Source organism: Palaemon carinicauda, chromosome 21 (genome assembly GCF_036898095.1).
Source record: "Palaemon carinicauda isolate YSFRI2023 chromosome 21, ASM3689809v2, whole genome shotgun sequence".
NCBI lineage: Eukaryota > Metazoa > Arthropoda > Malacostraca > Decapoda > Palaemonidae > Palaemon > Palaemon carinicauda.
This window is the reverse complement of record NC_090745.1, coordinates 123185262-123199215: the sequence shown is the minus strand read 5'-3', so window position 1 is coordinate 123199215 and position 13954 is coordinate 123185262. Positions and strand designations below refer to the sequence as shown.

The following is a 13954-nucleotide window of genomic DNA, read 5'->3' as shown; positions in this document are numbered from 1 at the left end:
GGAGTCACCACCACAGGGGAAGGAAAAGGTTGAGGGGCATGGGGAGAGGAAAAATCCACAGAGCGAGAAGAACTCCTCCTGTCTCTCTCCTTCTCTAACCTACGTGCATATCTGAGGAATTCGTTAAAATCGAATTCCGAAAGCCCAGCACATTCCCCACATCGATCTTCCAATTGACAGGATTTACCCCTACAATTGGAACATACGGTGTGAGGATCTATAGAGGCCTTCGGAAGACGCCTAGTACAAGTCCTAACACTACACTGCCTGTATTTAGGAACTTGGGAATGGTCAGACATCTTGAATTTTAGAGGTAGTCAAGGGGGAATTCCAAAATAAAGCAAAGATCGTTAACCAAGGAATCAAATTAACTCCAAAAGCTTGCTAAGCTAAGGATAAAGCTTCCTGAACAGCGAAGGCTAAACTTTAGAGCAAATACTTCACCAAATCGTGAACAAAAGACTCCAAAATCAACAGCGTATCCAAGTAGGTCTTGCCGGCGGCACGACAGAGGAAAAATTGAGGTCTTGTTGACAAGAAGTACTTGAGTACCTGACCACAGATGGCGCTGTTGAGCACACCCCCACCTGGATAGCGATCGCTGGCGTATCCCGACCGTAGATTTCTGTCGGGCAACGGAGTTGAAAGCTACATGATCATCGGGTAAGATTAATATTGAAAAATAAATTTTTGAATATACTTACCCGGTGATCATATAGCTGGCAGCAGAGCTGACAGCTATATGATCACCGGGTAAGTTTAATATTGAAAACTTAGTAACAAAACTTTTAAAATGAAATTTTGATGAAATGCATATACTGTATCCTAAAATGTGTTGAACTACCTGATATAACTCCTATCATGCTTTATATAAAAGAGATTTTGACGAAGGAAATATCTATTTCTGGGCGAGGAACCTGTGTCGCCCAGTGAAATGCTCCTTATAACACCACCTTAAATACTGCTAAATATCCAGAGAAAAAAAGATGCATGGAATGCCAGGAATAAACCCAGCTCGCTCACTCTAATGACTGTCGGTATAGTAACTGGGGCGTGTAAGAACCACGACCATAGGTCCCTCACCAGTTACACCTCTCCTTCTTCAACATCCCCGGAACTACGAGGTGCCGATCTACACCCGACTGCTGCCTTCTACTACGACTATCCTCCCCTCACCCCTACCCCTCCCCACGCTCCCTGCCTTATTCCTCCTAGCCCCCAAGCTTGGACCAGCCTAGGGTGAGGGAAAAAGAGAGGGGTGTATTGATGTACAGTATCCTGAAATAGCCTAACATGTTACCACTTCCAAAATAATGAATCAATGAGGAATCTAAGGTAAAAAATTATGCAACTTGAGGCTTATTTGACTAATATTTCATCATATACTGTATGTTAAAAATGTGCTGTATCTCAAGCCCAATCTAATCATTCTAACTAACAGACCATTAAAGTTTATATAAAATGAAAGAACTCAAAATTAATAAATTTAAGGAAATATTTAAACATATCCGAGACACATTTAACGTTTGGTACACTCCATAAATGAAAAATCCCCATTTCAAGGCCTATTCAACTGACAGTCTACTACCATTTGTAGTTACTACTCTGAAAATTCAAGTTTGAATAAAAAGAAGATAACTTGAAGCCGGAACTGAAGAACGAGGGCACAGAAAAAAAAACTTGAAGCTGGAACTGAAGAATGGAGGCACAGAAGAATCCTCTATACATGTACTTTGAAATATCCAATATTCCAACTTGCTGACCGGAATTTCTGAAAGAAAGAGTAGTAGTAAATTACATTGAGCATAATCAAACTGATTTTACACTTGCATGGCATTAAAATAAAAACATGTTTAGCAATAGCCATACCGCAGAGCTTCCTATACCTAATTCCATAATACTGTAATCGAAAGGGTATTTATTTTGCATTTCAAATAAATGAAATCAATAAAGTTTGTTATTAAGTTCTAAATCCTGTTTTGCAAACAAATATTAAATTTACAATAAATAGACTTGGAAATTATACTTCTAAATTCATCCTACCTGCTACTACTATCGTTTTCTAAAACAAAATGCTTTTATTATCACAGCACTCAATCTCTGCAGTCTTACCTTCATTTCAAGTCAAGTAGCAGTATCATCAATCATATGGTCTTCTCCAACAAAATGAACTAGTTTTCAACACTGAATAGCAGTTTTGTTTGCCAAATGGTACATAGGAAAAGTTTGATTTATGGTCCTCCAGTCTGAAATAAAAAGATGACTTTTCAAATTTCATCTACAAAACCACAGGTAATTTACATAATAAACACAAAACTTTCTCAAGTAATTTGTATTTTTCCTAACTATACAAACCTAAGTCCCTTAGGTAAGGAGTATGTTTTCAGCGCGAGAGCTGGATGGCCGTTGAGTTGTTCAAAGCAGTTAAGTGATATATATGAGTGAAGGCGAGGAGCCCCGTCCCCTTACCTGCTTAAGTCTTTTCATTTATCAACTTTTGGCTCAGGGCTACAAAGGGTGGTTGAGGGAAGTTTATTATACAGTAAAGGATTCAGGCTTGCATAGCTAGGAAACATACAAATTACTTTAAAAAATGTTATTTTTATTAATAAAATAAATTTTTGAATATACTTACCCGATAATCATGTAGCTGTCAACTCCGTTGCCCGACAGAATTCTATGGAGGGATACGCCAGCTATCACAATACTAGAAGGGGGTGTATTTACCAGCGCCACCTGTGGCCAGGTACTCAAGTACTTCTTGTTGACACCTCCTCAATTATTCCTCGGTCCACTGGTTCTCTATGGGGAGGAAGGGAGGGTCGATTAAATCATGATTATCGGGTAAGTATATTCAAAAATTTATTTTATTAATAAAAATAACATTTTTCAATATTAAACTTACCCGATAATCATGTAGCTGATTCACACCCAGGGGGGTGGGTGAAAACCAGTGTACAAGATTAAAGGATAGCTAAGTATCCCATATTTCATATAATCAGTTATCCACAATAACAATGAAATAATAAGTACCTGGTAAGGAAGTCGACTTGAACCGTTACTCTGCCTTTAATAAGATCGTCTTCCTTACTGAGCGCAGCGTTCCTCTTGGGAGGCTGAATCAACTCAAAGGTGCTAAAGTATACAGGGCTGCAACCCATACTAAAGGACCTCATCACAACCTTTAACCTTGGCGCTTCTCAAGAAAGAATTGACCACCCGCCAAATCAACAAGGATGTGGAAGGCTTCTTAGCCGACCGTACAACCCATAAAAAGTATTCAAGAGAAAGGTTAAAAAGTTATGGGATTATGGGAATGTAGTGGCTGAGCCCTCGCCTACTACTGCATTCGTTGCTACGAATAGACCCAGGGTGTAGCAGTACTCGTAAAGAGACTGGACATCTTTGAGATAGAATGATGCGAACACTGACTTGTTTCTCCAATAGGTTGCATCCATAACACTCTGCAGAGAACGGTTCTGTTTGAAGGCCACTGAAGTAGCCACAGCTCTCACTTCATGTGTCCTTACCTTCAGCAAAGCAAGGTCTTCTTCCTTCAGATGAGAATTTGCTTCTCTAATCAGAAGCCTGATGTAGTAAGAAACTGAGTTCTTAGACATTGGTAGAGAAGGCTTCTTGATAGCACACCATAAGGCTTCTGATTGTCCTCGTAATGGTTTTGACCTTTAGATAGTACTTAAGAGCTCTAACTGGGCAAAGTACTCTCTCCAGTTCGTTCCCCACCATGTTGGACAGGCTTGGGATCTCGAACGACTTAGGCCAAGGACGGGAAGGAAGCTCGTTTTTAGCCAAAAAACCGAGCTGTAAGGAACATGTAGCCGTTTCAGATGTGAAACCTATGTTCCTGCTGAAGGCGTGGATCTCACTTACTCTTTTACCTGTTGCTAAGCACACGAGGAAAAGAGTTTTTTAATGTGAGGTCCTTAAAAGAGGCTGATTGGAGCGGTTCAAATCCTGATGACATTAGGAACCTTAGGACCACGTCTAGATTCCAGCCTGGAGTGGACAACCGACGTTCCTTTGAGGTCTCAAAAGACCTAAGGAGGTCCTGTAGATCTTTGTTGGAGGAAAGATCCAAGCCTCTGTGGCGGAAAACCGCTGCCAACAAACTTCTGTAACCCTTGATCGTAGGAGCTGATAGGGAGCTTACGTTCCTTAGATGTAACAGGAAGTCAGCAATCTGGGTTACATTGGTACTGGTTGAGGAAAACTGCATTGGCCTTGCACCAGCTTCGGAAGACTTCCCATAAAGACTGATAGACTCTGAGAGTGGATGTCGTCCTTGCTCTGGCAATCGCTCTGGCTGCCTCCTTCGAAAAGCCTCTAGCTCTTGAGAGTCTTTCGATAGTCTGAAGGCAGTCAGACGAAGAGCGTGGAGGTTGGGAGTACCTTCTTTACGTGAGGTTGACGCAGAAGGTCCACTCTAGGAGGAAGAGTCCTGGGAACGTCGACCAGCCATTGCAGTACCTCAGTGAAACATTCTCTCGCGGGCCAGAGGGGAGCAACCAACGTCAGCCGTGTCCCTTTGTGAGAGGCGAACTTCTGAAGTACCCTGTTGACAATCTTGAACGGCGGGAATGCATACAGGTTGAGATGGGACCAATCCAGCAGAAAGGCATCCACGCGAACTGCTGCTGGGTCTGGAATCGGAGAACAATACAAGAGGAGCCTCTTGGTCATCGAGGTAGCGAATAGATCTATGGTTGGCTGATCCCACAGGGCCCAAAGTCTGCTGCAAACATTCTTGTGAAGGGTCCACTCTGTGGGGAAGACCTGACCCTTCCGGCTGAGGCGATCTGCCATGACATTCATATCGCCCTGAATGAGCCTCGTTACCAGCGTGAGCTTTCGATCTTTTGACCAAATGAGGAGGTCCCTTGCGATCTCGAACAACTTCCTCGAATGAGTCCCTCCCTGCTTGGAGATGTAAGCCAAGGCTGTGGTGTAGTCGGAGTTCACCTCCACCACCTTGTTAAGCTGGAGGGACTTGAAGTTTATCAAGGCCAAATGAACTGCCAACAACTCCTTGCAATAGATGTGAAGTGTCCTTTGCTCCTGATTCCATGTTCCCGAGCATTCCTGTCCGTCCAGTGTCGCACCCCAGCCCGTGTCCGATGCGTCCGAGAAGAGACGGTGGTCGGAGGACTGAACAGCCAATGGTAGACCTTCCTTGAGAAGAATGCTGTTCTTCCACCACGTTAGAGTAGACCTCATCTCTTCGGAAACAGGAACTGAGCCCGTCTCTAGCGTCATGTCCTTTATCCAGTGAGCAGCTAGATGATACTGAAGGGGGCGGAGGTGGAGTCTCCCTAACTCGATGAACAGGGCCAGCGATGAAAGTGTCCCTGTTAGACTCATCCACTGCCTGACTAAGCATCGGTTCCTTCTCAGCATGCTCTGGATGCATTCTAGGGCTTGGAAGATCCTTGGGGCCGACGGACAAGTCCGAAAAGCTCGACTCTGAAGATCCATACCCAAGGAGACAATGGTCTGGGATGGAACGAGCTGAGACTCCTCAAAATTGACCAGGAGGCCCAGTTCCTTGGTCAGATCCATAGTCCATTTGAAAATCTCCAGACAGCGACGACTTGAGGGAGCTCTTAAAAGCCAGTCGTCTGACGGAGCCGGACACAAGATCATGATACTGCTGCACAGTCTGTAAACTGTCAATCATGGGCAAGCGAGGAAGTACAGTGACAACCCGAATCTGTCTAGACTGTCTGGGTCGTACAGACAACTCCTTAACGGGTTGCTGAGGTTGCCCACTGCGTCACAACAAGTCCCTTCTGTTGGTTGTTGAACGTCTTCCCCGTGACACATTGACTCCGTAAACAAAAAATCCTCTAACAAGGACTAAGCTTGGACTGCATGTCATGCAACACAGCTCAAGGTCTATGGGAGCAGGTGTGGTAACAGACGGGATTAGCGGCTGAAGTGTAACCATTACCTTCCCTGTAAGCATGTTATGCTTAAATAAAAGTCCATAAGAGGTTATGCAGCTAAAGGCTCCCTCCAAATGACAGAGTCCTCAAGGGAATATCAGAAGGAGGGAGAAAAGAACTTTCTCATCTACAGGGACCTTATCCTAGAAAAGCTAAGTTCTCTGAGTGAGGGTTCACTGGTGCAAAGCAGCAGACTAGAAGGCAACGTTATGAAACTGCTTGACAGTCTAGTGAGTTGGCAACAACCCAAGATGTGTTGAGAAGCATGCGGTAAGGTATGCAGAGCATGATGTATGCAGAGTATGCTGTATGCAGAGCATGCTGAATGCAGAGCATGCTGTATGCAGAGCATGTTGTATGCAGAGCATGCTGAATGCAGAGCATGCTGAATGCTGAGCATGTAGGAAGTAGAGCCTGCTGTAAGCAGAGCCTGCTGAAAGGAAAGCAGAGCGTGTGCATGGCGTTTAACATTTCTCAGAAATTCCATGACCAGTGCTAGAGTGCTTAATGCATGCTTGCATGGGGTTTAAACCATGGTATGCTGAACAGCAGAGTCAGAACGAGCTGGAACAACAACAGAGGTTTCCTCAACTTGAGGGAAAACCTGAGGTTCAGACTGCATAGGCTGAACAACAGACGGAGCAGAAGGCAGGTGCAAGGGTGAAGGAGGTTGACTCCTAGCAAGAGTTGCACCCAAGGATTGTACCAGCTAAGCGGAGGACGGAGGCGGAGTAGTCCGTTCCTGTTCCTGAGAGATGAGTGGAGCATGAGAAGGTTGAGGCTGCGCAGAACAAGGTAAAGTTCTAGCAAGCTGAGGCTCCTGAGGCGCAAGTGCATGGTGTAGATGAGCTTGCCTAGATGAGGGTTGAACTCGGTGCAGCGCTGGTTGAGCAGACAGACTCACGGAGGGGAGAGGTTGTTGTACCCCAACCGAGAGTTGCACCACTGGAGGAGCAGCAAGGGGAGGAGGAGGAAGAGTGTAACTCTCCTGATCCCAAAGCAAGGGTTGCCTTAAAGAAGGCTGAGGCTGAACAACACTGTGAACAGCAAACTCCGAAAGTGGTTCAACATCGTACGCCTGGCAGATGGAGCTGCGACTGGGTGCAGCGAGTGCAGGCGGGTGCAGCACAGACTGAACGGGTGCAGGAGGTTGGTGCACCACCGGTGCAGGCGGGTGCAGCATAGGCTGAACGGGTGCAGGAGGTTGGTGCACCACCGGTGCAGGCGGGTGCAGCACAGGCTGAACGGGTGCAGGAGGTTGGTGCACCACCGGTGCAGGCGGGTGCAGTACAGGCTGAACGGGTGCAGGAGGTTGGTGCACCACAGGTGCAGGAGGTGCAACACTCTCAGCACGACACTCACGCATCAAGGCCGAAAGCTGTGCTTGCATGGACTGTAGTAGAGTCCACAACATCATACGCCTGGCAGATGGTACTGTGATCAGGCGGAGCGAGTGTAGGAGGAGGGAGTGTAGGCGGAGGCGGTGGAGCAACACTCTCAGCCCGACACTCACTCATCAAGTCCGAAAGCTGTGCTTGCATGGACTGTAGTAGAGTTCACAACATCGTACGCCTGGCAGATGGTGCTGCGACCAGGCGGAGCAGGTGCAGGCTGGGCGAGCACAGGCGGAGCAGGTGCAGGCTGGGCGAGCACAGGTGCAGCGAGAACAGGTGGAGGGAGTGCAGGCGGTGCAACACTCTCAGCCCGACACTCACGCATCAAGACCGAAAGTTGTGACTGTATGGACTGCAGTAGAGTTAACTTGGGGTCGGCAGACACTAAGTTCTGCTGAGGTAAAGCCTTAACAGCAGAGATCTGTTGTGGCAGAACCTTACTCCTCTTAGTCGGAGTGTAATCAACTGATGACTGGGAGAGTCAGAGCTAACCCAACGACTGCATTCGGGTTGTGAACTTTAACTTCGTACGTCTGGCATAGGTCTGGACTTAACGTTTAAGAAGTCTTGAGACCTGAGACCAGCGTTACTCTGCCTTTATTTTCTCCCCTAATCTCTTCTGCAGACGAGCAAAATAAGGGCTCAATCGTCTGCGGGTGGGAGTGACGGTCTCGGTAAGACACGCCCACAACCACCGAGAATACTTCTGTGCGCCGATCAAGGCCTGCTGAACCCTTATGCCCTTCGACATTGCTTCTCCCCTGGGCTTGGGAGCTTGCAAGAGGTCCCGGACTGGGAGGACGACTGGCGCGCACAAAAGTACCCTCACGCACTAATCACTTATCACTTTGATTTCTGTTTGCACTTATTTCACTGAACTCGAAACTTAAGTGGTTTGTACCTGAAATACGCAATTCTATCCTTTCTCAAAGTTAGTAATTGCGAAAACAGAATTACAATGTAACAGAAAAATCTAATGAAAGATAAATCAGTGGTTGGAAAGAGACTAAACACTAGATCACTCTAGAAACGTTTAGTTTCTTCCCCTAAAGAGACTAGGGAGAAGAGCAAAAATCGATAATGACGTTACTCGTACGCCTGGCAGGCTTGAATGAAACGTTTATCCTCTTTCTCCCTCCGTCTCTATCTCTCTCTCTCTCTCTCTCTCTCTCTCTTGACTTAGAACCTGAGAGAAGAGCCCAATCATATATATCGTTAAAACATATTATTGTTAAAGGAAAAAACTGAAAAGTTCCTTTATTAGGATCAAAACCATTAAGTTAAGAAAGAATGAACAAAACGCTAGACACGGTTACTCTTACTGCAACGTGAAACCGTGAACATTCTTTCTCTATCGTAACGATAGAGTGCAAGTTGAACGTTCTGAACGTCAACAACTGCAGAGACAAAACAAAACGTTAGTTCAGCTTTGAAAACAGTACGAGACTGTCAAAGAAAATCTTTCAAACTCTGTGGCGGAAATAGCATAATATGTTAACAGGTAAAACCGAAATGACGGGCTCAAAGTTTATTAACTTCGGTAAAAGACCGCCTACTATTAGGAAGGTCGAATATAAACAAATATAAAAATTAATTTTAATGAGTTTAAAATAAAAGGAAGTTAATCGAAGAGGCCTATAAGAGGCGGAGAGATATAAAATAAATCTATAACTTTGTTAAGCAAAATTAAGAAAGAGAGTCTATACTCTCTTAGACACCAACACTTCCGTCTAAGGGAAGGGTCGGCCATTGAAAGGTGAACGAGAGTTCATACTCTCTCGTCACCAAAATTAATCAAATTAATTCCAAAAGCTAACTAAGCTAATATAGAAGTTTTCCAGTAAAGCGACAGCCGAAATCAAAGAGAAATACTTCACCAAAGTCGTGAAAATACTCCAAGAACATAAGCGTATCCCAGAACGTCTTGCCGGAAGCACGACAGAGGAATAATTGAGGAGGTGTCAACAAGAAGTACTTGAGTACCTGGCCACAGGTGGCGCTGGTAAATACACCCCCTTCTAGTATTGTGATAGCTGGCGTATCCCTCCATAGAATTCTGTCGGGCAACGGAGTTGACAGCTACATGATTATCGGGTAAGTTTAATATTGAAAATCTATGATTTGTTCCTAAGTGAATACAAACCATCATCCTTTATGTAGGGAGATTCACTGCCCCTAGATCCTTACTGGTAGGTTCATTTTCTTCCCTGGAAATGTCAATCTATTTTGTCCCATAAGGGAGCAAAGGAGATGATTCCAGCAACCTCATTTCTGCCTATCATTGGGATGAATAGACTGATAAGGCCTGGCCTGTCCAAGAAGGTTGGTATGTAGTCAAAAGACAGATCCCTTTCACCAGAGGGGGATCGCAGTTCGGAATGCAGTAGTACACCAGGCATTCGGCGACCAAAAAGTTGACATATATTCCACAACCGTCAACCCCTCGTCTAGGGAGGATGGAGGAGAACTTCTTTAGGTTCTAAAGAATATAGCTCAGAAGTGTAGTTTACCAGCATTAAGTGGGATCTAGCGAGTAACGCTTCGACCAATTCGTTCCTTGGATAGGGGCAGCAAGAATGGAGAAGAGCTTCCATAGTCATGTTGCTCATCTTCCCATATGGGATCTGGGGTAGCTACAGCCTACTTGAGCAACCACCACAAGACCCCAACCTTAAGGCGTCCAGGGTCTTGTTGGTACTCGTGTAGGATAAGGGCTGTGAAGATGGTCTGGAGCATACACACCAAAGCCTTCACTCACCGGGCTACTGAAAGATTCCTCTTAAAGACAAGGGTGGGTCATAGCCCCTAACTTCGCAAGCTCTAGTCCTAGCTGGAACCTCAAATCTCTCAACAGTCGAGACATATACGTTGCAAATAAATTTTCGGAGTCAGAAAGACGTGTTCTAGACACCTCAGGAATGACGTGTTGGGTTTTTTCCAGACAGCACTGTAGAGCCCTCATGAGGAAAGGGCCCTTCCCATAGAGATAGAATGGAGAAGGGCTCAAACCTGGGGCCATGCCCCATCAGGGTTCGAGTTTTGCCAAGTGCCTTGGTATTAGACCAAGGAGCTCCTATACTTGTTAGTAAGAGACTAAAGTTCCCACAACTGTTAGCAGGAGACGAAGGCATAGAGAATTTGTCACTCTCCTAACCTTTTTGCCAATAGGCAGCAGAAACAATTTTACACATCAGAACCTTAACGGACCTTCTCAAAGGCTCAAATGAGGTACCAAGAATAGCAACACTGTTAGAAGCAACCCCAACATATGCATCTCCTACAATAAGAAGAGGTCTATCCCATTCTGTCCAAAGACTATGTTCAAATCTGAGTGCTAGCATTAATGAACATACCCAGGAAGACAAACTCTGCTATTTGGTCTAGAGATGATCCAACTCAAGAGGGATCCCTTCCATGATAACCATCACAAAGAATGGCATAATTCCCTAGAAGAGTGCGGGCCAAAGGAGTTCTTTCAGGATCTCGTCAAGGCAGAACGGGAAACCATTCAACATAGGGCTATCTGGGAGCCACCAAAATTAATCCAATCCCAGCAAACAGGGCAGTATAGGAAACCATTTGACATGAGGCTATCACGGAGCCACAGGTATCAACCCAATCCCAGCATACAGGGAAGCACGAGAAACCATTCGACATAAGGCTATCTGGGAGCCACTGAAATCAACCCAATCCCAGCATACAATAAAACTAAACAATAACCACCAAATTCAATACTGTACGGTACACTATATTCCACTGGGTCTGGCTTTTAATTGCAAATAAAGATCTTTGGATATATAGTATAAGAAAATCTAACCTTCACCATAATTCTACCCCACAAATAACAGTAATTTTGCATAATTTATAAAGGAAATTACACAGCACTTTACTTTTATCACTCCATTTAAGAGATTCAATAACAAACTACTGTCTAAAATGGTTGCCATGCAAAAGCCATCAAAATTATAATACACAAGTTTGATAAGGAGTTGGTTTCGTACGTACTTCAACACTCGCCCATGAAAAATGATATTTTCATATTAAAATAAATTTTTGAATATACTTACCCGGTGGATATATATGTAGCTAACGTCTCCGACGGTCGGCAGATTCAAAACTCGCGGGCGATCACGGTGTTGGGTTGCTGGGTGTACACTAGCGCCACCACACGGCAGGATACTATCACTATTCCCAAATTCTCCAGTTCTTCTCAGCCCGTAGGGTCTCTAGAGGGGCGGAAGGGAGGGCATTAATTATATATATCCACCGGGTAAGTATATTCAAAAATTTACTTTAATATGAAAATATTATTTCTAAATATTTAACTTAGCCGGTGGATATATATGTAGCTGATTTACACCCTTGGTGGAGGGTAAGAGACCAGCATTAAACATTGTAGGAATATATAGCTCAAGAGTTTTGACAATAAAAACAAACTTAAGTATTAGTACCTGATAAGGAAGCTGATTTTGATGATACTCTGCCTCATTAGTCCGCTATCCTTATGAAGCCCAGCGATCCACTCAGGGGGCTGAAAGACCTCTAGGAGCTGCCATATCTAGGGTGAACACCCCTATAACAGGACCTCAACAATACCATTGATCTGGGCGCTTTCATGAAACAAGTTTGACTACCCGCCAAATCAAAAGATTGCGGAAGACTATCTCAGTCTCCACATACAACCCAAAAAAACAATAGTTACAAGAGAAGAAAAAAGGTATTGGGATTAAGGAAATGTAGTGGTAGAACCTTCACCCACTACTGCACTCGCTGCTATGAATGGTCCCAACGTGTAGCAGTCTGGACATTCTTTAAATAATGTGAAGCGAACACAGATTTACTCCTCCAAAAGGTTGCGCCCATAATACTTCTAAGGGATCTATTTTGCTTGAAAGCCCCTGACATTGCCACTGCTCTGACTTCATGAGTTTTAACCTTCAATAATCTCAGGTCATTCTCACTTAAGTGAGTGTGGGCCTCTCTAATTAAAAGTCTAACAAAATATGACAAGGCATTTTTCGACATTGGTAGGGAGGGCTTTTTGACCGAACACCATAAAGCCTCTGAATTACCTCGTAAAGTTTTGGTTCTGTCCAGATAAAACTTTAGAGGTCTTACAGGGCACAAGACTCTTTCAATTTCATCATCAACCACATCCGACAGGTTGGGAATCTCAAAAGATTTAGGCCATGGTCATTCATTTTTGGCCAAGAAACCAAGCTGTAAAGAGCATACTGCCTTATTGGAGCAGAAGCCAATATTCTTGCTGAAGGCATGCACTTCACTAACTCTCTTTGCGGTAGCAAGGCTCACTAAAACGAGAGTTTTGAGAGTAAGGTCTTTGAGAGAGGCTGAGTGTAGAGGTTCAAATCTCTCAGACATGAGAAACTTAAGGACCACATCCAAGTTCCAAGCTGGAGTAATAATTTGACGCTCCTTGGAAGTCTCAAAAGACTTGAGAAGGTCTTGAAGATCTCTATCGTTAGACAAATCCATGTTTCTGTGTCTAAAAACTGCAGCTAACATGCTTCTGTAGCCTTTAATAGTCGAGGCAGAAAGGATACGGTTATTTCTAAGATGAAGCAAGAAGTCCGCGATCTGTGCTACAGTGGTATTGGATGAGGAAACAGAGGAGGACTTGCACCAATCTCTAAATACCTTCCATTTGGATAGGTAGATCCTGATGGTAGAGGATCTCCTTGCCCTCGCAATCGCTCTAGCTGCCTCCTTCGAAACCCTTCAAGCTCTAAAGAGTCTTTCGATAGTCTGAAGGCAGTTAGACAAAGCGCGGGGAGGCTTTGATGGAATCTTTTTATGTGAGGTTGATGAAGGAAATCCATCCGCAACGGTAAACTTCTTGGAACGTCCACCAGCCATTGATGTACCTCGGTGAACCATTCCCTTGAGGGCCAGAGGGGAGCAACCAACGTCAACCTGGTCCCTTCGTGAGAGGCGAACTTCTGAAGAACCTTGTTAGGGATCTTGAATGGAGGAAAAGCATAAATTTCCAGGTGAGACCAGTCCAGTAAGAACGCGTCTATGTGGACTGCCTCTGGATCTGGGACTGGGGAGCAGTAAGTAGGAAGCCTCTTTGTCAATAATGTCGCGAACAGGTCTATGGTAGGTCGACCCCAAATCCTCCATAGTTTCTCGCACACATCCTGGTGAAGCGTCCACTCCGTGGAGATGACTTGTCCTCTTCTGCTGAGACAGTCCGCTATAACATTCTTTTCGACTTGAACAAATCTCATAAGAAGGGAGATGTTTCTTTCCCTTGACCAAACTACCAGCTACCAGATCCCTTGCGGTGACGAAAAGGGAGTGCGAGTGGGTCCCTCCTTGCTTTGAGATGTAGGCTAACGCCGTGGTATTGTCCGCGTTCACCTGCACCACCTTGTTCCGAATCAGACTTTCGAAACTTTTCAAGGCCAGATGGACCGCCAGAAGCTCCTTGTGATTTATATGAAGCCTCTCCTGATCTTTGGACCAAAGACCTGAGCATTCTAGTATGTCCAGAGTTGCTCCCCAACTCAAGTCCGAGGTGTCTGAGTACAACACATGGTCTGGGCTCTTGGGGGCAAGCGCGAGACCCTCCCG

General features: G+C 44.8%; 1 long non-coding RNA gene across 1 annotated transcript in view; it reads right to left on the bottom strand.

The window, feature by feature from the left end:
* Positions 1-775: 775 nt before the first annotated feature.
* The window catches only part of LOC137614776 (uncharacterized), a 35042-nt gene continuing 21863 nt past the window's right edge, over positions 776-13954 (bottom strand). The window contains exons 2-3 of the long non-coding RNA XR_011039154.1: positions 2113-2246; positions 776-1771 (exon numbers count right to left, since the gene is read on the bottom strand). This is a non-coding gene — a long non-coding RNA (uncharacterized lncRNA). The remainder of the gene's footprint in view (positions 1772-2112; positions 2247-13954) is intronic.